Raw genomic sequence first — 26,582 nt, forward strand, 5'->3', positions numbered from 1 at the left:
GTACGCCTTGACGGAACCTGAAACGCAATATCTGAAGAAATACCTAGAAGACAATCTAGCTTCCGGATTCATCAGACACTCCTCCTCACCGGCGTCCTCTCCCCTTTTCTTTATACCGAAGAAGGATTGCGAAGAATTGAGGACCTGTATCGACTACCGTGCCCTCAATAGGATCACTATAAAAAATCGATACCCGCTCCCCCTCATACCGGTACTTTTGGATCAATTAAAAGGGGCAACATACTTCACCAAGCTCGACCTCCGAGGAGCCTATCACCTCGTGCGAGTCCGAAAAGGCGACGAGTGGAAGACCGCCTTCCGGACTAAGTTCGGTCTGTTCGAGTACAGAGTGATGTCTTTCGGACTCTGCAACGCCCCTGCGGCCTTTCAATTCTTCATGGACGAGGTACTGCGAGGATACCTGGATACCTTCTGCGTGGTATACATTGATGATATTTTAATCTATTCCGCTACTCTTCAGGAACACATCACCCACGTACAAGCCATCTTAGAGCGACTTCAGCGACATTCTTTGTACGCCAAACTCGAAAAATGCCTCTTTCATGTCCAGGAGGTTGCATTTTTGGGCTACATCATTAACTCCCAAGGTTTCCAAATGGAGACGGGTAAGGTGGAAGCCATCACCCAGTGAAAAACCCCGCAGAACGTCAAGGCCGTGCAAAGCTTTCTTGGCTTTGCCAATTTTTACCGGCGGTTTATTCAAGACTTTTCAAAGGTGATACGTCCTATCTCCAACCTGCTACGGAAAAACGTCCCGTTCGAGTGGGGAGAAGAGGCAGCCCGCTCTTTCCAGATGTTAAAGGATAAATTCACTCACGCACCCATCCTGCGCCATCCGGACCCACAGCTCCCGTTTATTCTCGAAACCGATGCATCACAACACGCTTTGGGAGAAGTGCTATCGCAACGACATCCTGTAAACGGACAGCTCCACCCGGTCACGTTTTATTCCAAAAAACTTACACCCAGCGAGATCAACTATACTATCTCCGACAAGGAATTACTGGCCATCAAGAGGACTTGTGAAGAATGGCGACACTATCTTCTGGGAGCTTTGCACACAGTAGAAATCTACACGGACCATAGAAACCTACTGTTCCTGAAGACTGCAAAGGCGTTGACACCCCGTCAGTTGCGATGGACCTTATTCTTTTCGGATTATGATTTTGTCATCAAATAACGACCAGGGCCCCAAAACGGGAAAGCGGATGCCCTTTCTCGTATGGGTGAACCAGAGAACGACACCTCCTTAACCCCGCAGTGTCCACCGCTTATACTCACAGAAACCCAAACACCCAGACAGGCTATCGCTCTACTCACCTCACAGGACTTTCTAGAGGATGTGAGAGTATCCTTAGCGGACCTGGATGTACAGGCCTGGATTCAGGAAGAACCAGAGCACCGGTCAGAAGTGGATGAGTTAGCCTATCACTACCATGCACTGTATATACCACACACATCCCAACAACAACAAGTCTTGACGTTGGCCCACGATTCCGTCTTAGGAGAACACCTAGGGACATATAAGACGATTGCCTGTGTAGAACGCTCCTTTTGGTGGCCCGGACTGCGGAAGGATGTTAAAGACTATATCAAGGACTGTGCGATCTGTATGCAGGGAAAAGCCATTCACACAAAACCAGTGGGCCTCCTACGGTCTTTACCCACTCCCCCACGGCCATGGCACACCATATCCATGGACTTTATAGTGGAAATGCCCCCCTGTGAAGGAAAAACGGTAATACTAGTGTTGGTCGATCACTTAACGAAAATGGGCCATTTCATATCACTAGAAGGCTACCCACATCATCAGAGCTCGCTTTAGTGTTCCTCCAACATGTGGTCCGTGCCCATGGAGTCCCTAATGTTTTGATTACAGATAGGGGTACACAATTCACGTCGTGCTTCTGGAAATCCCTCTGCAAAACACTTAATATCGAAGCACGACTCTCTTCCAGTTACCACCCTCAAACAGATGGAAAAACTGAACGCCTGAATCAAACCCTGGAACAATACCTACGCTGCTTTACTCTGCAAAACCCTTTACACTGGCCCACCTTGTTATGGCTAGCAGAATTTGCCTATAATAACGCTACCCACGCCACACTAGGCTGCTCTCCTTTTTATTGCGTTTATGGGTATCATCCCAACATACTCCCGTTTGAATGGCCGGTCCAATCCCCGATACACAGTATACACGAACACCATGCACACCTTAGGGCCGTCCTAATAGAAGTCAAACAGAGTCTAGCAACTGCCCAAGCAACGCAAAAGACCTATGCAGATAGGAAGAGAAATAAAGAGCCTGAGTATCAAGTTGGAGACAAAGTATGGCTCTCTACAAAAAATCTATATTTAAAGGGGGTGGATAAATTAAAACCAAGATATGTAGGTCCCTATAGCATTGAGGAGATCATCAACCCTGTGGCTATGCGTCTGTCATTGCCTAGTTCTTGGAAACTCCACCCTGTCTTCCATGTATCCCTACTCCAGCCTTGCACAACCAGTGCACGATTACCAAATAAACCTCAACCTCTAGACATAGATGGTCAGGAAGAGTATGAAGTGCAGGAGATTCTCGATTCCCGGCTGGTGCGGGGACGGGTTCAATATCTAGTAGACTGGAAGGGGTTCGGGGTGGAAGACAGGACATGGGAACCCGAGGAAAATCTACATTGCCCGGAGTTGTTGGAGCAGTTTCATAAGGGACACCCAGGTAAACCAGGACGACCGCCGAGTCGTCGGTCCTTGAGATGGGGTACTGTAGCGATCGCCCACGTAGTGGCTCACAACTCGTCCCATCAGCGTGGAGCGCTAAAGCCCATTTCCAGGCTCCAACATCGCAAACACCTTAGAAACTACACTTGCCTACATGCACTGGGGCGCAATCCCAGGAGTGCGCTACTTAAGCACTTCCGCTGGAAGCGGAAGGTGCTTGTCAATCAAAGCCAACGGAGTTTCATGGCGGATGGTGTTCCCCGCCCGATTTCAGCCTGAAGCATTTCAGCAGTTCTTCCTGTGTCGGGCCGAGACCCGTTTCCAGAGACGGCCCGCAGCGAGTGAAGAGCCATGACAAGTCCCGAAGAAGAAAGCCTCGGAACGAAGCAGGTAACCCGGGGAGAGACGCACGGGAGTTCCCTTCCGTGTCCGCATGCTGTTTTCATTTCATAGCTTACCGGAGCACTGAGACGGGCACTGGCGTGCTGATCCGTGCTGCGGTGATATCTTTTCAAAGTATTAGTCTATGCGCCCAGAACACGTAGCGTCTTACCCGCATTAGGAACCCTTTTGTTGTTGTGGGACAGGTGCTACGGATACTTCCCTACCTCTGGGCTAATCGTGCTCGAGTGTGACGTAACACTCCCCCTTTGTATGACTAGAGACACTGAGAGCCGTACAATGCCAATAACTTCACAAGGCTCTTTGGGGAAGGCACTAGCAGTTTTCCTGTTTGAAGTGCTACCAAGCATTTGTTTTCTTCTGGGGAGTATGTCACTGTTTGAATATAGTGGACTACGCCCCTGTAATGGGTTCCGACTACTGCTTAGGTCTTCCTCTGGGTTAGAGACAAGTGGGATTCGAGACTCGGCGACCAGGCTCCTTCGTCGCCCAGGAGGGTGTGTTCCAAGGCTGGATCGAGACATTTCTGGGAGTTTAGCACTAGGGGACTCATTCTGTATCGGAGGCTGGTACCTGCTGTTTCGAACGGGTGGGTATATACAAGGGAGCGTGACGCTTCAGTTCTAGAGTATAGGGATTATCACTACATCCTTGACTCTCGCTTTCTCGTCCCTACAGGTCGCAATCCTCCCAAGAACGCCCTACCTCCCAGCCACGGCTCCGAAGGGACTCTCCTACTCACAGCCCCTTTTTTTTGTTCTTCCTATCTTCCTTTCCCCTGGGTCCAGTCTCCAGCAGTTGAGTTCTCAATCCCCTGCTGGGGGTTGTGCTCTGGGGAATTGGGGATATTATCGGCGATCATCGTCCCCGCTGAGATCAAGACAACAGGTCAGTGGCGCTCTCTATGTGTGTGCGACGGACAGTCTGGCAGATCTGACAGTTACATCAACTACACTGAGACAGAGAAAAGGATACCCCTACACTGCGTCAAAAATTTGGACCAGGCCTTAATCTTCAACAAGAGGTCAGAGCCACTCAAAACCCTTGAGAACATGCGGGTGGGAAGGGCATTTTCCCCCTGGTAATAGGGGTGGCACCAAGCTAGTTTTATGACACCTATTGCCTGCAACACTCAAACCACAAGGAGCTGTAAAGTAGGTTGCAGATATTCTAACTGGATGTGGTTTCAGATTTTGTGCAGTAGAAAAAGTGTGTGCAGAGGTGAAGGCACATTACAATGCTTTACTTTAGAGTAAATACCATAGACTGTCCAGAACACAGACCAGAGGAGTTCCTATTTACTGTGATAAAAGGGCTTCTGAGGCAGTCAGTGGTGTTTTTTAAACTGCTTTATTTGGAGTGTTATTCTTAAGCTTTAAGCTAGGTTACCAACATAAGGCATGCTGCTCTGAACCTAAAGCGATTCCGGTCATGAAACTTCAACTATGCATCAGGGTGCCAACATGAACCATAGTTACCTGAAATTAATGGGATTCATGTTATTGAAGATGATCAAAAACAGGGTATTCACTCAAAGTTTAAATTTGGTGTCTACAAGAATCTTAAAGAAGTTTAATATTCAAATAATCTGTGTTGACAGTCGAAATATCACCAGTGTGACTATGAGGCAATGTTGAAGAGCAATGGCTCCAAGTAGAGCAGTTTGAAAAATTTACTTTGGAGCCCCATCAACTATTTTGCTATGTTTAGCTTGCATTGCCTAGAACAGGAGGCGGCCAGTAGGGAACACCAGGCAATCAGAAGAGTGATAACTGAGCAACAATCTGTCCTCAGTATATGATTAGTTCTGATTTACTGTTAGCTTTGATCAGTGGCATAGATAGACGTTGTGCAGCCCATGGTGGTCACTGCGTTTGCCGCCTGGCGACCGCATGTAAGAACAGGTGTGTGTGCTGGCGATTCCCGCGACGGCCGCCTAGCACGGCCGCAGATAAGAGCAGGGGTGCCGCCACCCCCAAATCTTATGCCGCCCGGGACAGACAGCCCCCCACCACCCCCTTACTACGCCACTGGCTTTGATGGGCAAGACTGTAACGAGACATCGTAGGTTAAGACTGCACCTCATAAAAAGTCCTCTGAAGGTGTAGGATATGGAAAGGGGCCCACTGTGGTCTCCAGTCTGCACTACCTCTCATCTTATAGTGTTTGGTTACACAGGAAGAGAGAAGGTTGATGTACACAAATATAGCTATGACTGGTGTCGGCTAAGTGTTACCATTCTACTGGTTGATATGATGTCCACTATTGCGCTACAACTGTCAGGAACGTTTTGGTTTGATTGTGACGACTTTATATGCAATGCAATGTGAATTTCTTCCTTTATTTGGAAATAAAGTGTTATAAAAATATATATATGTATAGCTTTGAAGTACAATTGAATACAAAATGTATGCAACAGGCCATCAGGGCAAAAATGTGCATCTGTTGATTCTCACTCCTGGGGCTGCTCCAGTTCCCCAGTTGTTTCCGCTGCCACCACCAAGTCTATACATACACAAATAATCTCAAACAGAGCATATGCATTCAACATTTTTACTAATATTCTAATATTACACCATCTCACAATCTGCATTTTGCTTTCTTCCTTCCCATTTCACTGTGACACCAACTTATCTCTCCTCCCTCACTCTAAATTCTCCAAAAACAGGGAATCTAAATGTAATGATTTCCTATCCATATTTTCAATCAAACTTTCTGCAGCAGTTTTGCAAATGATGTTCAGTAATTTAAGTGTGTTTATTCCAAATCGTGTGGGGCCCACTTCCCTGCTTTATGGCAAACTGAAGATGTCATCTTGGTACCTTGATTGGCCTTTAACATTAGTTCGGTCCATTACTGCAGGCCTGATTTACAGTTTGGTGGCTGGGATACTCCATCGCAAATGTTGGAGTGCAGATTTTACATGATCTCAAAGTGGTTTATCTCTTATTCTTCTCTCATTAAGGCCACGTCCAGTGCTAAAAAGGTTTGTTGACGCTGGAGTCCCTGGGACTTATCATCACTCTTCAAAAGTCCAGTCTTCAACCAACGCAACAGAAGATGTTTATTGGGCTCTCTTCCACTCGAAACAAAGACAAATTGTTCTTCCAAAAGCAAGAAGGCAGAATGTACAGACACAAGGGCCGATTCACTAAGGGCCTCCGCACTTGTGGTGGATGTCCTGCAGTTGTGGCGGGACTCCACACTTGTGACAGGGGCCTGCACGCATGGCGAGACCTTCATGATTGGTTGCTGCAGTACGGAGGTCCTGCCACGAGAGTGGTACCCCCTCCGTGACTGTGGGACCACCTCCACGATTGCAAAAGCCCTTTGTGAATCGGTCCCTCAGTTGTCAGAGTTGTTAGCTCTCCTTCAATCTTCAGCCAGAGCTTGGCTGAAGGTGAAGAGTAAGATGGAGTCAACCACGGCTGCAGTTCCTTGAGCTCAGCATCATCTGAAAACCCTATTATATCATCTTCTGAATCACTAGTCCCCAGTTTCTCAAGGTTACGAGAGTGCCAATCAAAGTGAAACAGGAACTGCAGTGGTGGTTGGTTCCAAAGAACGTACAGAAAGGAGTGTACCTGCAATACCCAACTTCCTCAGTAGTAACAACCAATGTGAGTCAGTGGAGAGCATATTTTGAATGTATGGAAGAAAAGAGCAGTTGCTCTCAGATGGAGAAATTGATGGCTACTTAGTGTGCCCTTCAGATGTTTGCGCACCACCTATAGGGAAGTCAGTGCTGATCAGAACCATCAATCAAGTAGCCAAACATTATGAGAGCAGACGAGGTGGAACAAAAAACAGAGCTCTAGCAGAAGCGACACAGATCATATGCTCATGGGCATAAGCACATGCATCCTCAGTAAAGGAATACACATCCTGGGGAGGGAGATCATTTGAGCAGACAGCCGCAGTCGCAGCATGTCATCCTCAGTATCATTCCACCTAAGTCAAGAAAGTTTTCAGAAAATATTACCCTTATTCGGCATTTCGTGATTGGACTTTATTGTGTCCTTGGACAATGCTTTTCTCTTTCTTTTCTGACGGAAGACCTGGTGCCATCAAGCTTGGGTGGTGAATGCACTATCAATTCCTGGGCAGGAGATCTTAAATGCCTTTCAAGAAATTCCCCTCCTCCCAAGAGTACTGCAGATCATTCAGAGGGGAGAACGTCATGATAATTCTTAAAGTCTGATTCAGGCCTCATCGCCCATAGTACCCAATGCTGCAACAACTCGCAATGGACCACTCATTTCAACTTCCAATACCTCCTCCTCCTCTTCAATTTCCAACACTGTCCCAGAAAAAGCTTGTGAACTTACATCTCATGGAAAGTGAAGGGATTGCCCTGAAGCACTTAGGGTGTTCTGAAGAAAGGAGCAGCTTCAAGTAAACTCTAGCAGCTTATTCTAAGCATTGGCAAACTCTGAGAAGTGGTGTGCACTTGAGAGCTTGGTAGCCAAATCATCTGACCCCTTTCAGATTCTGAAATTCCTAAGGGACAGACTTCTAAATGGTCAAGCTGCACCCATTTTGTCAGCACACTGAGCAGCGATTAGGGGCTTCAGAGAATCATTGGGTAATATTTCTCAAATTGTTTCTCAGGCATTCAGATTAATTAAAATTTTAGGCGAAGGAAACTAGTTGTGCCAAACCCAATAGCTACTTGGGCCTTGTTTTAAAGGGACTGCAACAAAAAAGTTTAAAGACCCTTAATTTAGCCAACATATCCTGACTTCTATCAAAAGTAGCATTTCTCAGAGCAACAGGATCATCCTGGAGATTAGGGGAGTTGGGATCGCTTGGAATATTTTTATCCATGTCTTAGACTTTTGTTTTGTATGGTGCACCTGGGTTCATAGGCTATATCACAAGCATATCGCTCAAGAAGCCATGAAGTACCAAATCATTTGCAGAGTCGTTCAACAAGAGCTCCGAGGTCTGTTTCATTATAGGAAATATCCAGAGCAGTCACATGTGTTAATCCAAACATTTTTATTATGCACTATAGATTAGATTTAAGCATGAATGATTCTGTTAATTTTGCTTCTCGAGATTTGCAAGGTGCTATAAAGTAACTCCAGACAAAGTTACATTAAATACATGTATTTAGCTGCATAGATTTTATTATTGGTGCTTAATTAAAGGAGCTTTGGTGTAGCACCATTAAGCCAAGACTGGGACACAATGCACAGAGGAAGGTGTAATAATCCTTTTGCTTACTGGGAACCTTTCACCACTATAAGGGTAACGCTTTGAGCGCCCCTGCCGGTCCAACAAGACCGCACTACGTGAGATAGGCCTATGTCATGGTGCACACGAAGAAGCTGTGTTTGCCTATGGCAACAAAATCAGCGTTAGGGATACAGACATTAGTACACTAAGGCACTCAGGGCAGGGGTGCACTTCCATTACCATGCAGAGGACTTTTCCATCCCATCAGCAATTAATAGGATCAATACCATCTGTTTATGGAACACATGTATGCAACCCAACAACGTCATGTTTGCCTAATATGATTTCATCGCTATTGGACATGGTAGGAATTTTATAACAAACGTCTGTGGTAACTTTAAGGTGAGTTTGTGTGTTGCAAGTCGGTATCTACAAAAGCAGCCCGTCAGACAGACATGCAACTTCCTATTTGCACAACTTTACAGAATGAACAAAAAAATTCAAATTAACAAAGTATTCACATAGCTATGAATTCCTACACTTCCTACTTCACCATGAACATTACAATGCAGAAAGCACAAAAAATATTTTAAAATGCAACTCACCTGCAACCGTGTTGCCAAGGATCACACTGGGCCCTCTGTAATCATTCACCGGCAGCCGAACCACTGTGCTCCTACCAAGACCTGATAGGAAGTGATCACACATTGGTAAGGGTAACACGTGTTTATTTGCAGAATGCAGACATGGCAGAACTGTTCTCAACCCACCCAGAAGGGAACCAAAGTATATTTTACACTGTAGGTTACTGGTGATGTTACTGACAGCAACATAAGGAGGAAGAGCGAGGAGATATGCCAACCAAATAGCTGTGCCTTTTTGCTGAAAACCACTTGTAACATACAATGGATGCATGAACTGGTGAAAAATGAAATGGATGAAAACTGTGAGCACTTGGCGAATAAATGATTTATTGGAGCTATGAAGGTGAAGTGTTAGGACATGTGAGGGAAAAGAAAGTCAAAAGCTTGGAATGTTAGCACAGCAGGGCAGCGATAACCATTGAGTTGTGAGCACAAGTTTGTAAACAGCCCCTGGTAAGGTTCTACTGCTAAAGACAAGACTGAGGGAGCAGCAGGATTAATGGTAGAGAGGGATATATGGAATCAAATGTTCCTCTAGGAGGGCGCGTCTTACTTTGTGCGTGGGTGCATGGTGTGGAAGTCTTTCGGTGTGTTGTCCTGATTAGACCACAGCAGGATCACAGAAAGCCAGGGTACCCAAGACAAAGCATGTTCTGAGCATCCCTTTCGGTGTGTTGTCCTGATTAGACCACAGCAGGATCACAGAAAGCCAGGGTACCCAAGACAAAGCGTGTTCTGAGCATCCCTTTCGGTGTGTTGTCCTGATTAGACCACAGCAGGATCACAGAAAGCCAGGGTACCCAAGACAAAGCGTGTTCTGAGCATCCCTTTCGGTGTGTTGTCCTGATTAGACCACAGCAGGATCACATAAAGCCAGGGTACCCAAGACAAAGCGTGTTCTGAGCATCCCTTTCGGTGTGTTGTCCTGATTAGACCACAGCAGGATCACAGAAAGCCAGGGTACCCAAGACAAAGCGTGTTCTGAGCATCCCTTTCGGTGTGTTGTCCTGATTAGACCACAGCAGGATCACAGAAAGCCAGGGTACCCAAGACAAAGCGTGTTCTGAGCATCCCTTTCGGTGTGTTGTCCTGATTAGACCACAGCAGGATCACAGAAAGCCAGGGTACCCAAGACAAAGCGTGTTCTGAGCATCTTGATGCTTAAGGATTCTAGATTTTAAGGCACGACTATTAAAGCTTGACATAGGTATATGAATCAAAGTGTGGAATGTTGAATGTTGTATGGCTGACATGTTTGCCCCCTAGTATCCCTATCAAAATGACAAGGCTTTGCAGTCTTATGCAGGTAACTTCATACAGACTTGATTTAACATATGTTTATTTCTGAAATGAGAACAGTAACCCCTACTGAGTGCTGCAGTAAGATGTCTTTTATGATTCCAAACAGTCCTTAACTTGCAAGTTCCTCTACTGGGAACCCTTCTACTGAAGTGACTGCAACATGTAGAAACAATCTTCTGGCCGTTGGGTGTAGTATTGGGTATATTTTAGGGAATCTCAAGCTCATCTGATCACATTGTGAGAAGGGGTCTGTGTGGTCTGGAAAGCTATTCTACTGCATCAGCTTTGTCCAAACTTTTCACCAGTGAAATCGGTGTAGGAAAAGATGTGCCCCAATACTACATCGAGCAGTCAGTCCCTCAGGGATTTCTAACCCTGTTCAGAAACAGCCCCAAACAGGAAGAGTGGAGGAGGACTAGCAGTGGTCTAAAAAATCTCCTTACCGGCCTCCAACATTAAAGAATACTAGGTTGTGGAATACGATTCCTTACTTGTTGCTTACCCGCTGCTGCCTTTATAGCCTCCCTTATTTGCATCTATCAACCTCTTTCACCCAACCCAGCCTTCTCTGATCCTCTCTTAGGCTACATTTGGGGTGTTAGAATTAACACCCAGAACTTGGTATGTATTTTATGAGATCACAAGACTGGGTTCAACAACCCTTGCTGTGCTAGACCTCATTCCTTCTCACTAAACCTGAAACACTTGACTACCTTTAACTAGTCACAGATTCTACACACTTTTCTGATCACACTCTCAAAGCATTTTTTTCCTTGAAAAGGCTATCTAGTCACCGGTAGTCACAGGAAAAAATAATCGTCTGGAGCGATCACCACATCACCATTCTCAATTTCAACCTCCCACAGCGACCACAGAAGATTACGAATAAGACTCCTTTAATCAGAACTCACCACTAGAATGCCTTAGGATCCAATGATGTCCACACAACAATCCTACTAGTAGCTATCTACAGCCTTCGCTACAGAGGTTGCCCTCAAAACTTTGCAAAACTACCCATCACTGGAAGGCTGGCGGGTTCACTCTGGATGTACATATACCAAAAACTTAAAAGAACACATCTGAGACTTTGGAAAAAAAACACACATTCACATTAAGAAAAATCAATTTGAATGACAGTTCAGCATTTACAAAGCAGTGGTCAAGGAAGCCACAAGATCTTACCACTCTCATTACATCTCAAATACAAAAGACCCAGCTAAAGGACATTTGTCTCTGAATTCTGTAGCGCAGAATGCACCTCTACTGCCCCAACCACACACTGCAACTTATAGAGCATCTCATAAATAATAAATCTAATAATCTTGAATCATGCTTTCTATTCGCAGCCAGAAAGGTCAGCCTTCTCTTGTTCATCTTGACAAATCACGCCACCGCAAACACACAACAAAATAATTCTAACTGCGGTCTCCAAAAGAAACCGATGAGCTAACTAGAGCTTTCAACATCACATCCTCTCAAACATATTCATTCTGCTAGCATCCTCTGCTGCGTGCCAAAGAAGCCAGGAATTGACAAGTTGGACTGTGAAAATGACAGACCCATATCCAGTGGTCCTCTCCTGGGTGACTTATTCTTTTTAGGAAGCGAGCTCCTCTAAGACAGAAAACCTGAAGTGACTGCAACATGTAGAAACAATCTTCTGGCCGTTGGGTGTAGTATTGGGTATATTTTAGGGAATCTCAAGCTCATCTGATCACATTGTGAGAAGGGGTCTGTGTGGTCTGGAAAGCTATTCTACTGCATCAGCTTTGTCCAAACTTTTCACCAGTGAAATCGGTGTAGGAAAAGATGTGCCCCAATACTACATCGAGCAGTCAGTCCCTCAGGGATTTCTAACCCTGTTCAGAAACAGCCCCAAACAGGAAGAGTGGAGGAGGACTAGCAGTGGTCTAAAAAATCTCCTTACCGGCCTCCAACATTAAAGAATACTAGGTTGTGGAATACGATTCCTTACTTGTTGCTTACCCGCTGCTGCCTTTATAGCCTCCCTTATTTGCATCTATCAACCTCTTTCACCCAACCCAGCCTTCTCTGATCCTCTCTTAGGCTACATTTGGGGTGTTAGAATTAACACCCAGAACTTGGTATGTATTTTATGAGATCACAAGACTGGGTTCAACAACCCTTGCTGTGCTAGACCTCATTCCTTCTCACTAAACCTGAAACACTTGACTACCTTTAACTAGTCACAGATTCTACACACTTTTCTGATCACACTCTCAAAGCATTTTTTTCCTTGAAAAGGCTATCTAGTCACCGGTAGTCACAGGAAAAAATAATCGTCTGGAGCGATCACCACATCACCATTCTCAATTTCAACCTCCCACAGCGACCACAGAAGATTACGAATAAGACTCCTTTCATCAGAACTCACCACTAGAATGCCTTAGGATCCAATGATGTCCACACAACAATCCTACTAGTAGCTATCTACAGCCTTCGCTACAGAGGTTGCCCTCAAAACTTTGCAAAACTACCCATCACTGGAAGGCTGGCGGGTTCACTCTGGATGTACATATACCAAAAACTTAAAAGAACACATCTGAGACTTTGGAAAAAAAACACACATTCACATTAAGAAAAATCAGTTTGAATGACAGTTCAGCATTTACAAAGCAGTGGTCAAGGAAGCCACAAGATCTTACCACTCTCATTACATCTCAAATACAAAAGACCCAGCTAAAGGACATTTGTCTCTGAATTCTGTAGCGCATAATGCACCTCTACTGCCCCAACCACACACTGCAACTTATAGAGCATCTCATAAATAATAAATCTAATAATCTTGAATCATGCTTTCTATTCGCAGCCAGAAAGGTCAGCCTTCTCTTGTTCATCTTGACAAATCACGCCACCGCAAACACACAACAAAATAATTCTAACTGCGGTCTCCAAAAGAAACCGATGAGCTAACTAGAGCTTTCAACATCACATCCTCTCAAACATATTCATTCTGCTAGCATCCTCTGCTGCGTGCCAAAGAAGCCAGGAATTGACAAGTTGGACTGTGAAAATGACAGACCCATATCCAGTGGTCCTCTCCTGGGTGACTTATTCTTTTTAGGAAGCGAGCTCCTCTAAGACAGAAAACCTGTTTTCCAACTTGGAATTTTCAAAGGTTCCACACTAATCACCTCTCAGATGGCCTGAAGAGCAACATTGAGTAAACTGGAGTCCACGTCAGGTAATGCAACAATTGTTTGCATTCTACCAAGGATTGAACGATGATGAATTTAATGATACATTACCTGTTGTGATTCCAAATGTAGCAGGGCAGACCCACTTGGCCCTGCGTTTCAACGTGTGAGAGTTCATTTAAGGTTCATGCTACAACCAAGAGCTAAACTTCCTGCACTAATATTGTTTCTGCTGGCAAATCCTCCAGTTTTTGCACAAATGATTTTTGGGCACCTTGTATTATTCCTAAGTTTAGCACTGTTTTGTGCCACTGGCGTGAATTTGAGCATAAGGCTTTCTATCAGAGCCAACGAGCTGTGGGTAAATACTGGGCAGGCTCCTTGCTGGAAATGATTGTTTTTTCTTTAAAGTCCCTGGGTCCAGGGTATTGGCATCTGCAGTCAGTTCATCGGACGCCCTTTGAATATTTGAATTTTCAAGGTGTGAGCAGATGAGACGTGAAGACTTACTCTTTTTAAAACATTTATTTTTTGATTTTTACATAGCGCGAACTAGAGCGCTTTACATAACACCAGTTTTGTTACACAAGGACACATTCATTTTTTGTAAGGCACAGGGAGATTAAGTGATTTGCCCAGAATCACAGGATGTTGAGCGTCGTTGCCGAGACTCGAAACCGGTTCCCCAGCTTTGAGGTTGACCGCTCTAGCTGTAAGGCTACATACTCTAAGAGATGTCAGAAGATTTAGGTGCAGGTAAGATACTTATGTTTATAGAACCAAGAAAGGATTACCACTAAATCCCCTATTTAAACTTTTGACTCCATGGTATTATAAGGCCGCTGCTCTTGTCAGATCCCTAAAGGTCTGAATACAACTTTGAGTAATACTATGGATTCGGCCCCAATGCTGCTGCCAGTGAGAGATCTCTCCTAGGGCTCACTAGTTGCCACAACATATCTCAGGCCAAAGACTGGCATTCATTGCCCGCTTCATTGCTTTGATCCCTATGAATTCAGCTGGTTATAACCGGGTTGTACTGTTGATAGGTGCTGCTGTTCCTCTCCCACATCAAGTGAGATGTTTCCTTTTATAAGAAGCTGTCAGCCAACCACAACAGAGGATCTGATGTGTAGGCTTCTTGTAAGGCCTACTCCTCAGAGGGAGGGCACTCCGAATGGAACAGGACAGGGTTTATCTTTGACGTCCCATGCCACAAATGGTAAACAATGGCTGTGCCCAAGGAAGTGCTTCTATCCAAAGGGTCTAGACCTGGTTTGGGAAGCCACACTTTGTACTCACATTCATGTTATAATCTCAGACATTTGCACACACATCCGTACTTTCGGATTGGGAGGTAGTAGCTGAAATGTGGGACTGAGTGGACCTTACTGCAAGGTCAGTAGACATTTCTCCCAGGTGTTCAGGTAGAACGGCTTGTACCCTTCACTATACTCACATACAAACCCGCCACTAGACCCCCCATAGCCTGGGAGGAGGTGTAACGTCCTCGGTGTGAGGTCGGGTACACCTTGGGTGCCCCCTGAAACTAGCTGAGGCTGAAATGGAGCAACATAAAAGAAAAATGTGTCCTCCCATAGTCTCAAGGACATGAGGCCATTGACTAAAACTCATGGATACAAATAAATGAACAAAAAGAGCCAGGGTGTTACTGCTGACTGTAAAGTGAAAAGAATGTCATCTTCACGGTTAGACTAGAGGTTACAAGAACAGAGGAATGATTGAATGAGCAGATAATCAATAAGACAAGCAGTACCAGCCACTGAGCCCCCGAAAGCAAGTATCTCTCATTCAAGGATGATTGGGTGATCTAGGGGGCCTACACAAGAGGATGGGATCACTGAAGATGTGTGGACTTGTGTTGGTACTGTACCCAAAGTGGAATATTTGAAATTGTTCTTTGTGCATTAGGCAAACCCCCGTCCTGGGTCACAATTAGGGTCATATGCCTGAGGGACAATTTTCCGGTCGCTAATTGTTATGTAGCATTCACGCCCCTCGTCTTGTAACTCTCGTTTTGTCTTGGACATCTCGTTGCTTGGCCATTGTTTTCAAACTTTAGATTTTGAAGTGTTCAAAACTTTCATGGTTAGACATTATGCACAAAAAACAATGACATATATATTTTTCTGCTTAAGTAACTCAAACACATGGATATCCATTCTAAGGCTGAGATAAACTGACAAGCATTTGCAATGCAATAGGTCTCGCATTTACGCCAGTTTGAGCTATTGACATTGCAAATAATAATGCCTTTTATTTTTGTTTTAAAAACATAAATAAAAGGCATCGTTATTTAGAATGCCAATAGCTGAAACTCTTGTAACTGTGAGGCCTATTGCATTGCAAATGCTTGTTATAGGACGTGTGCCCTGCCGATATGCAAGGTGGACACTCCAGTAAGGAACCTGTATGGGGGGCTTCCCGCCGAAATGAAAGTGCATATGCATTTCTGTTGGACTTGGCCCTGCTTGCAGTGTCATCCCAGAACTTTTTGCCTTCCGCCTAGCCTTTTTGCTGTTATGGTATTGGTGGTTTATGTACTCTGAGCACTTTGACACTGGAGTTTGGTGTAAAGTACATGTGCTCTCTGCCCTCCATAGGCTACCATTGAGAACTTCCCCCCTATTGATAACGCCTAAATGAAACAAAATAAATATGTTATGTTTGGGGTGGTTGAACAGAAAATAATTAATGCTGCGCAATGGTGTACGCAGGTTTATTTTCACTGTGTTAGAAATGTCACTTTCAACAGTCGCCATGTCTGTGTGCTTTGTGCCGCCTACCTGAGGTGGGTTGTAGGTCTAGTTCTCGAAGTGACAGGGTGCTCTACACCTCCCCCAAAACCAGTTGGGACCGGTTTTCCCAGTAAGCCTTCCAGAAGCTTCTGGCCTTTTTCAGCAGGTGGGGTGAGGGGTGTATATATAGAGGAGCTGAGACTCCATGTGGTGTGCTGTACTTGGACTTCGAGTTGGAGGGGACACTCTGCCAGGAGGTACCACCGCAAGGGCCTGCGTGCTGGCCCCTGAGCCCATCTGTACCCCCCTGCTGTCCACAGGACCAGGGAGAAACCTCTACTGGAGTGAAGACTGCTGTGCCAGGAGGAGTGCCATATTATGGGGGTTGACTGTTCCAAGGAACTGCTGTCCTGTTCTGATGAGCTACCCACTGCCTGCTGATCTTGCCCAGCATTGACTGTGCTCTCCTACTTTCCTAAAGCCAGCACCCGGTGAGCGCCATAACTTTATTCCAGCGTTGCCTGCATTATAGCGCCCTGTGAGCGCTTTGTCTGCCTAGGAAGATGAGCTGACGCCTGCAGCGCTGTGCTGTCAAAGCGCTTCATCTTGATTTGGCATCCGTCCTTTCTGCGCTATTCTTATTGCCCTGAGGACGGGGAGAGCGTGGACCCAGCAGCGCTGAGGCTGCGACGTGCCCAGAGGGAATTCCCGGTGTTGGGATTCCCCCCGCGCTGCCTGCAAACAGCGGGAGCCCACACTGCATTTGTGCTGCATATGATGCCTTATTGAAGCAGCGGGAGCCTACCCCGCTTATTACTTCACCGCCGCCGGCCCAGGAGCCCAGGATCACCGCGCGAGCTTACCCTGTGACGTCAGTGGATCTGCACTGGGGATTGGTGCCGGCCGGAGTCAGGAAGTGAGGGCGGGACCAGCCAGGTAAGCGGAGCCCGCCGGAAACCGAGAGAGCTGAGCTGCGTGGAGCACGGGAGCCTACCCCGCCTCCCAGGGCGTCTTGGTGAAGACGGCGAGTGGAGCGCGTGCCTACCCCGCGTGCATCAACGGAGCAGACACAGAAGGACCGGTGAGAGGTGCAGCGAGGTGCCGGCTGCAGCGAGAGGCCAGCGGAGACCCGAGACAGCCCCGGTGAGTGGGGGCTTCGGGAGGGCTCAGGGTGGTGTTTGGCACCAGAGCAATCGGGCCAGTGGATCCTGAGCGGCCCTGGAGGACAGCAGGCTGCTCCAACGTTGGTGGAGAGATCGCTGGACCAAGGCTGCAGCGGACGGCTGCCGTCAACTTTGCTCAGCCCCTAAGGAGTGGTGAGTGGGGCTGAGCCTCTCTTGGTCATTTATTTCCCTTGGGCTATTCGGCAGCGCCATAGTTGCGGGCCGCTGCAACAGTTTGGGCATTTTTCTTGACATTTGAGCCCCGGGGGGTGGGGGGGGGGGGGGGTGGGGGCTCCAACGGACCGGGGATCAACTTGGGCACCGTGGGGCCAGTACTCTTTTTTGGCTTCACAGCTGTGCCGCGCCAGAGCGGGCAGCTGCAATGGGGCACACAGTGGTTGTAGGGCCCAGTGAGGGCTCAGGAGGGACTCCTACCTGGCCAGTAACTTGAGGGCCTCATTTTTGCACTGCTGCAACGTTGGGCAAAGCTTCCTTTTAGAGTCCCAGAGGGGGCTCCCCAGGCGCAGTGGCGCCAAAGGCTACTCTGCCAGATAATAATCTTCTGTGGTGCACTGCATTACTGGGGATGACAAGCATGATATGCCGAGTACTACTATTTGGTGTAAGTGATGTTTATGCCATGATGATGCCCAATGCATAATGTGCTTGATGCTCATGGTTTGTGCCCCACCTGAATGTGGTTATGCACAATGTCCTTTTTATGCTTATAAGGATGTGATTTATGCTCATGGTCTCTGCCCCATCCAAATATGAGAATACATAAGGATTCTATCTCTAATGAGATGCACAATGTACATATGTTGATGCGATTATGATGCAGAATGTGCCTATATGCCGAAGCAGTGGTGTTATGCCTAATGCCACAGAGTCATGCCTAACGTATTCCAATGCCTAATGTATTCATGCCATGATGTTTTAGGGCTATGCCACTGCTGATGAGGTTTATGTCTAATGCTTTACACCCATAATTAAGCCTCTACGCTCACCTGTTTATGCTGCATTCTAATGTGTTCTAGGCCTCATGAGAATTCATGTGTTCCCTGCCTGCTGAGGAGGCCTTCATGTTCATATATTATGCCGTTCCAATAGGGGTATGCTGTTTGAATTGAGTAAAAAAGTAATCTAGGTTCAATCGGCCTCTGTGGTCCCGGCCCCCGGTGCCACTGCATGGACCCCGGTGCCACTGCACCACCTGCACCAATGGTCGCTACGTTTTGGCGAGAGCACTGAATGAACACGTTAGCCGTTGTTTCGTGTCGTGGTGTTTACCATTGTGAAAGAGAGAAATCTATATACAGATGCACAGGTACACAACAATACAAAGCTCCTCCGATTTTCTACTCTTAAATTATTTCTACAGAGAATATCCTGCACCAGGTAAAGCCTATATTTTGTGATTTAAGTTGCTGCGCAGCAGCCCTACATGAAAATTAAATTGTTTATTTTGAGAGAAGCTTGGCTTTCCGACATTCCCTCTAGCACATAATGGAACCTTTCCAACTGCTCCTCGCGACTTATGCCTGTCTGGCAGTGTGATGATTTTTCGTCCAGCAGGTACTTTCTCGCGCTGGATTGGTGACGGTCATTCTCCCAGTAGAAATCATTTCTGAATGTTCCATTCAGGTCCGCCTCCTCACCTGTGTGCTGGCAGCCATTAGGGGGATGAGGTATCGGGGCAGGAGTGTGCTCAACGCCGACGAGCCAATTAACTGAGGGCAGCCAAGGTGCCCACACTCCGCCTCCACCTGCCCCACAGCAACCCTCAAAAGAGGAAAGCCAACACGTGCACTCATCTCTGCATCACGCTTGATACACAAACAGCCGCACAGGGACCCAAACTGCAGAAAGTGAAAGCATGTTCAATGCTTTTTTACCCACAACTTAAAAGCTTGACATGAAGAGCGTGGCGGCATTTTGACATTCTAAGACTATTCGGATCGTAACGCGCCGTGGAGTGTTTATAACATACATATTAGAAATACTAATCCATAAAAACTGTGTAAACTGAGCCCATGTCCCAACCGCTAGTCATCATAATTCTGTCTTTATGAGGGAATGATCCTTCGAGCCTACTCGCTCTATCTCCTGTCCTCAGTGCGTGCAGACAGGGAGGGAGAGAGGGAGGGAGCAAGTGAGCGAGCCGTACATGTGCACATCTCCTGTCCTCACATGCGCACATCTGCTGTGTTTATGCTAACGCCTTCAGCCGTATGCGTGCACGTCCTGTCCCCCTTCGGTTAAGAAACTGACAGCAATAGGTCTCGCCAAGGTGAGCAGCGCATGCGCTGCATCGCTAGGCGAGACCTAAAAAATAATAGGTAAAAGTTTTTAGACAATAATTGAATCACTGCCTCCAGAAAAGATGTATTAGTGATTTTATTGCAGGTTGATGCACTTTTCTCCTTTGAGAAAAAACAGAGACTTGTGACTACAACAGCTAAGCATTATTATTTATATATCGATCTATAAAAAGGAAAATGTGTGCATTAAAGATTGAGGAAGTAGATAAGGCGTTTAGGAATGCTCTTCTTCCCTGCAATGCTCCACCACACTCAAACATTCTGCAAATTATACTTTGCATAACAAATGTTTACATCATTGCATATTAGTAGAGAATCCTAGAAACAGGCACCTTTAGCAGGGCAAAAGGTGCAGCTTTTTGTAAAAGACAGAAACAGCACTCTGATGAGAATCATTGCATTGTGCACCATTCACATATGGCTGGGATGAATTTTTCAGTGCTCAGTAAAGAGACCGTAGCTATACTTTAAGACACGGGTGCCAGATGCCATGCAGCTGGACTCTACTCTTGTCTTGGTTTAATTTTTGTATAGCCTTGCAACAAAATATGACATGGATAGTGTGGGAACTGAACCCCAAAAATAGTCTGAACCCCAATATTTGATCACCCTGGCTTTTACCAAAAATATTTAGACTCCTGTGTCTCCAGTTGATCTAGCGGTTAGAGACTACACTCCTCAATTTGAAAACACAATTTAGCAGAGTTAAATAAAATAAAATATTGGAATAAAAAGGACCGATTTCTAGATCAAAAATAATAGGGGTGGGCAAAACAATTCCACTCCGCCGGTGAAGTTTTGCTCACTCCGTGCACCGATTGGAGTACGGAGTTCCTGCAAAACTCCGTCAACCACAGAATGGCGTCTTTTTTTCTCACGTGCGCTCGCCAACTTTAAGTTGGTGAGCGCGAGCGAGAATTTGCATCCCCTTGTGAGATTTTCGTGCACTGGAACGCATCCCGGTGAGATTTCTAAACACGGGCAGCCACGGCAGGTTGTTGTAGTTCGCGTTGAGAAAGCTGCCGCTCAAGTAGAAAATCTATTTGAGTGGCAGAAAGAAGCAGCACCCTCTGGCGCACCACGTGGGGCCATTCGTGCTGAGTTTACAGTGCAGAACAAGATCCCAGGACAAGCAATGCAACATGCCAAACTCCGCCCGCTTGCGGAACTCCATGGAATCTTGCAGAGTTTTAAGGTAACTTTGTGAGTTCTGCCCTCTGGGAGTCTTTTCTTGGCCGTGTCCTCACTAACTTATTGCTGGGAGATCCCTCTTACTTTCCTGCTGTCCTGTTGGAGGTCGGCCGTGCAGGACGCTGCTGTGCTGCCGCACCAAGTTGCCAATTGCTACAACACCCCAGGTGAGGACTACAGCTCCCAGGGTGCACCAGTAACTCTGCAGCCACCCCGAGTGAGGGGGAGGCATGGTCACCGCGCATAAAGTGCTGCCTCTTCCCCCGCGGTGCGGGAGTCTTTTCTTGGCTGTGTCCTCGCTAACTTATTGCTGGGAGATCCCTCTTGCTTTCCTGCTGTCCTGTTGGAGGTTGGCCGTGTAGGACGCTGCTGTGCCGCCGCACCAAGTTGCCAATTGCTACAACACCCCGGGTGAGGACTACAGCCCCCAGGGTGCACCAGTAACTCTGCAGCTGCCGCGAGTGAGGGGGAGGCGTGGTCACCGCACATAAAGCACTGCCTCTCCCCCAGCGGTGCAGGAGTCTTTTCTTGGCTGTGTCGTCGCTAACTTATTGCTGGGAGATCCCTCTTGCTTTCCTGCTGTCCTGTTGGAGGTCGGCTGTGCAGGACACTGCTGTGCCGCTGCACCAAGGTGCCAATTGCTACAACACCCCGGGTGATGACTACAGCCCCCAGGGTGCACCAGTAACTCTGCAGCCGCCGCGAGTGAGGGGGAGGCGTGGTCATCGCGCATAAAGCGCTGCCTCTCCACCCACGGCGCGGGACGCGCACTGGACTACGCCCGGACTAAGCTCAGACCAAGGGCGGGCCTGTCTGAGCCCGGCAGAGACAGGCTGAGACTGTTAATGCTTTCAAGACTTGGTTAAATGAATAAGCGAAAGGCAGGTGTGGGTTCTGGCATTGTGGGGACATTAGATGCGTTTCTTTCTAGGGCGGAATCAGCATTGATTCATGAGATCCAGCTCACTCAACGCAGATTGTCACTGGAGCCTTCACAACCCTTGACCAGCTTTGTGTCAATATCCCTCTCTGAGGGCATCGCCAGTACTGATGCAGCTTCATTGACTAGTCAGGCTCCATCGGCTCCACAGGCACTATCAAACCTGCCACCCCCAGACACAGGGAATACAGCCCACATCCCCGATACCCCTATGATACACACACGGAGTCAAAAATCGAGCCAGGTTCACGGAGGGGAACTGCCCTCCAAAAAAAGGAAATCACGGGGACCCTCAAAACCCATCCAGCACACACCTAGACCTAATAAACGTAAGGTGGGTGACAATGGGTTTGAAGGTAGTTTAAATAATAACACTGCCTCTAACAATGAATGCATAATCCCCATCAATCGACTCACCTTCTCGACCGTCTGAGGATGTTCTTTTCACATGGATAGAAAATAAACTCCTAGCCCAGATGAACCCGCTCTTAGATAAACTGATCCTGATGGAAGGAAGGTTGACTGAAATAGAGCAGACCATTTCTAGCGCCCTGTTAATCAATTCCAATGTGCGACAGGGTGAAGGGTCGGCCCCTCAGGCGGTGAGCAGAACATACTTAAGGGCACTCACCAACACTGCACCCTGTCACCCTCCCTCAACCACAGCAGCACCCATGATTAATCAACCCCTGCACTTCACCAATAGTGGCACACATTCCACCTCTGCTCCGACAGCAGGAGACTTATGCATTTGGGCCCCCCAAAATAGGGTTATCAGCAATTTTCATGCTCATACGTCTTTACACCTTTCCCCAGAAGCAACCCCCTATGCATTTGTTTTGGCCAAAGTCCCAGTGCTACAGTTTGCAGCACAGGAACACTGGTCTTCGTTGAGGAATAGGGCATTACATCTGCTGACTGCCAGGACAGGTATCAAACATTACCTCTTCTCCAACTTTGAAATGGTCTGCAAAATACCAAGGATCGGTAGCTCACATAAATCTTTATCTGGGGACTGTGTGGTGTTAAGCTTTGGGTCTCCAGGGTTGGTCCAACACATTTTGGATAGGGCTGGGAATCGACAAATTAAGATGGACGATATCAATATTCTTCCACTGGGTTTCTTTTATCAACCGACCATAGCTAACAGGGGCATCAACCGGGGGGTGGTACCACAAGTTTGTGGTACACCAAACTACTCAATCCCCACATATTTGGCCATTTTGCCTCCTTAGATGATATAGATTGACTCGGACCTGATCTCGATTTACCGTTCTCAGGCACATACGATCCCAAGGGCATTTGTAAGAACGGTGCCGATGCCAACCCTTTGTCCATTAAAGAATCAATTCCAAATGGGAACTACAAATATATAGAGGCAGGACATTTGGGTGGTACCCCAGATTCGGTGGAAAATGGCCAAGGTAGGGTGGACTGGAGTAATGCAGCAAGGGAGGACCATTTTTCCACCACCCTTCTTGCAGGCTCCCAAGGTCCGATGACGGATGCAGACAGGTGGTTAGGGATAATGTTATCGTTCCAAATCCTCCTGTTATCTCCAGCATTGCCATCCAAGGGTCCAACAAACCTAATTTATCATTAGTATGCCGGAACATTGCTGGTCTTTCTACCAAAACTCCCTCATCTGAATGTTCTGCATTTATTGATAACCACGATATCTGGGCATTTCAGGAAACCTGGGCATTAGAACAAATCTGTCACCCAGGCTTCCTAAACTTTTATAAACCAGCCCTGGGGGGGACAGAGGGGTAGACCCAAAGGGGGACTCGTCATCTGGGTCAGACAGCAAGCTGGCTATACAGAGGAGGAAGTTAAGACTGACAGCAGGGATATTATAGCCATTAGATTGCGGATGAGAAAGGTTCTGGATATACTGGTCATTGGTGTTTACGCAAGAGGGACCCCTGGAGGTAGAGGATCCAGCACTGTTGCATCTTTAGATGGTTTTTTAGATCAGCACAGGGGATGCAGCAATACGATAATTGTAGGGGACTTCAATTATACCTTCGAGCCCCTTGATTATGAAAATGGCAATCTCAGTATTGAGGAGGATGCACAATGGGACATTCCGTCCCTTGACCTACTACCCATTAAAAGATGGACTGAGTCGGCATTACAGCTGAAAGGGCTATGTCTGGAATGGGGAATAAGGGCAGTGAACAGGAGGTCTAAGTCAGACAGGCGGGGCACACATACTTTTAATAATGGCATGAGAAGCAGCCGGATCGATTACATCTTTCTTAACATGGAATTCTGGTCGTCCCTACAGGACATGGTAGTATGTGAACGGCTCGAAAGCGACCATAACCCTTTAGTACTCTCTTTGCAGGGCCATGGTCCTTCTATTCATGACTGCCAGGAAATAGAACAGGCCACTGTAGAAGCGGCGCTTACCAATGACTCCAGGAGAGTCAAATGGGCTAAGGTTGTTGTTAATGAAGGGCACTTAGAACAGATGAAGGCACTGGTTGAGCGCTCTTTAGCAACCCTCCAAAATTGTGACACTGAGGAGGACACAAATTCAATTATTTTGCAGGTTCATAACAAGCTGTCCTTTACCAAAAAGCTAAAACAATTAAGGAAAGAATCATGTCCAAAGGCAGCCTCGTGGTATAATAAATCATGTAGAGAGGCCTACAGGAGATTATCAAGAGCCATCAGATTAAAGAACATGGAAGACATTAAAAAGGCAATGGCCGGGTATAAGCAAGCCCTATTACGAGCCAAAAGGGGATGGGATGAAAACCATTGCCAAAATTTGCTCGGTGCTAGCAGGGAAAAAAACATGGCCAACTTTTGGCATCTCGACAAATGGGGTAGCGGTGCATCAAACCCAACCCTTGTCTACCATGTCGCACCTGAGATGTGGACTTCTCATTTTGAGGCCCAGTTTGCCGCTAATAATGATAGCATAGTTCATTTTACTAAGCCTAACTTTACCACTACCCTGCATTTTTCTAAACAAGAGGTCCAAAACGCCCTTCAGCTAATTTCAAAAGGTAGACTGTATACCAGCGGACCTGTTCATGTATAATGGGGATAATTGGGTGACCTACATTCAGCTACTTGCTAACGCCATAGCAAGTGGCAGTTCCATCCCGGAGTCGTGGTCTGGAGCAGAGATCATCCCGATCATTAAAAAGGGGGATCGATCTAAACCTGGCAGCTATAGGCCTATTAGCCTCATCGACTGCATTCAAAAGATCATTGCCAGGCTGGTTTTATGCAGAATCCAGACATGGATGGATGAAACAGATATTTTGTCTCCAATTCAGGCAGGGTTTCGGCCACACACAGGTTCTTAGGTTTGTGATCATCTATTGGAGGGTGGTAATTATAGGAGGGGGTACACTATTCGCAGCCTTCATCGATCTTAAATCGGCTTTTGATCTGGTGCCCGCGCTAAAATGTGGAGAGCCTTCTCTGATATGGGGATGCCACTAGAACTACTGGCCATTTTAATTACCTTGCACAACTCCAATTTTGCCCAGGTATGCTGGGGTATAAATGGGGAAGTCACGAACAAGTTCCCAATTGCTAAAGGGGTTCGTCAGGGGTTTGTCCTTGCCCTGACCCTGTTCTCCCTCTTCATCAACAGGGTTGTGGAAAATTACTCAAACCACCCCACAGATGCTCCCACCCTAGCAGGCTTGAAGATACCCTTGTTAATGTTTGCGGACGATACTCTGATATTATCTAAGACCCAGAGAGGGCTGCAGACAGCCCTTACCAGGTTTGAGGAGTTCTGCCGCGATCATGACCTTGAGGTAAATGTAGAGAAGACCAAGTTTATGGTCCTCCATAATCGCAAGGCCACTAAAGGAAGTGTCTTCATGAATAATGTCCAGCTAGAGCAGATACATTTTTTTACGTATCTGAGAATCACCCTAGGAAGGAAATTGAACTGGAAACCCCAGATCGATAAGTTGGTTCTCAAGCATGCCCAATTGACAGGAGTCCTTATGATGAAGGAGCAGAGTCTCTCCCATACAAAACCAGTGGCTCCTGCCATAAAGATATATAAAACTAAAATTAGTACCTCGGTACTATATGGGGCAGAGTTGTGGGGCTTTGGAGATCTAACACCTCTGACTGCAGCTCAAAACAAATTTGTGAGAGCCTTATTATGTCTTCCATCATCAACTCCATTGATGCCTCTTTATCTTGATTTGGGCTACAACCAGATTAAGGACATAGCCCGATTTAGACCTGTGGCTTATTGGAGAAGGTTATGGGTTACCCCCGAACTGTCTCTGTACGCCTAGGTTCTTCTTGAAACCAGGCGGGCTGACAGCTCCTGTAAGATCTCCTGGTTGAGAAGGATAAAAGATACCCTGAGTGACATCGGGATGAGCAGTTTATGGGAAAATCCCGCAGGTAACTCTTTTCCCTCAAAGAAAGAGTTTAAGATAGCCTATTGGAACATGACTATGATGAAAAGATTCTCATCCATAGCTAGTCCTACCCTGGCGAGGGATTTTCTGGAAAACAAACAAGAGTATTTGTATGAATGCTATTGGGATTTTATCACTGTACCAAAAGATAGGAAACTGTACCACCCGTTCAGAGTGGGTTCACTTCCAATCAAGTCCTTTACATGTAAATGGCACCCCCTGAATGAAGACAATTCTATTGCATGCCCATCACAGAAGGAAACAATAGCACATGTTCTGTTTGTTTGCCCTGCTTATAAAGCCCCACGAAACAGATGGCTTAAACTAGTCTGTTTAAATTGTGGTACCAGGTCGGGCGCAGAGGCAT

General features: G+C 46.6%; 1 protein-coding gene across 4 annotated transcripts in view; it reads right to left on the reverse strand.

Moving 5' to 3' along the window:
* The window catches only part of HCK (HCK proto-oncogene, Src family tyrosine kinase), a 214,316-nt gene that overhangs the window by 119,579 nt on the left and 68,155 nt on the right, over positions 1–26,582 (reverse strand). For all 4 annotated transcript variants that reach the window (XM_085619503.1, XM_085619500.1, XM_085619501.1 and 1 more), the window contains exon 2: positions 8,928–9,008. The gene's annotated coding sequence lies outside the window, so the exon portion shown is untranslated. The remainder of the gene's footprint in view (positions 1–8,927; positions 9,009–26,582) is intronic.

The sequence above is a fragment of the Triturus cristatus genome, chromosome 7 (genome assembly GCF_964204655.1).
Source record: "Triturus cristatus chromosome 7, aTriCri1.1, whole genome shotgun sequence".
NCBI classification, from domain to species: domain Eukaryota; kingdom Metazoa; phylum Chordata; class Amphibia; order Caudata; family Salamandridae; genus Triturus; species Triturus cristatus.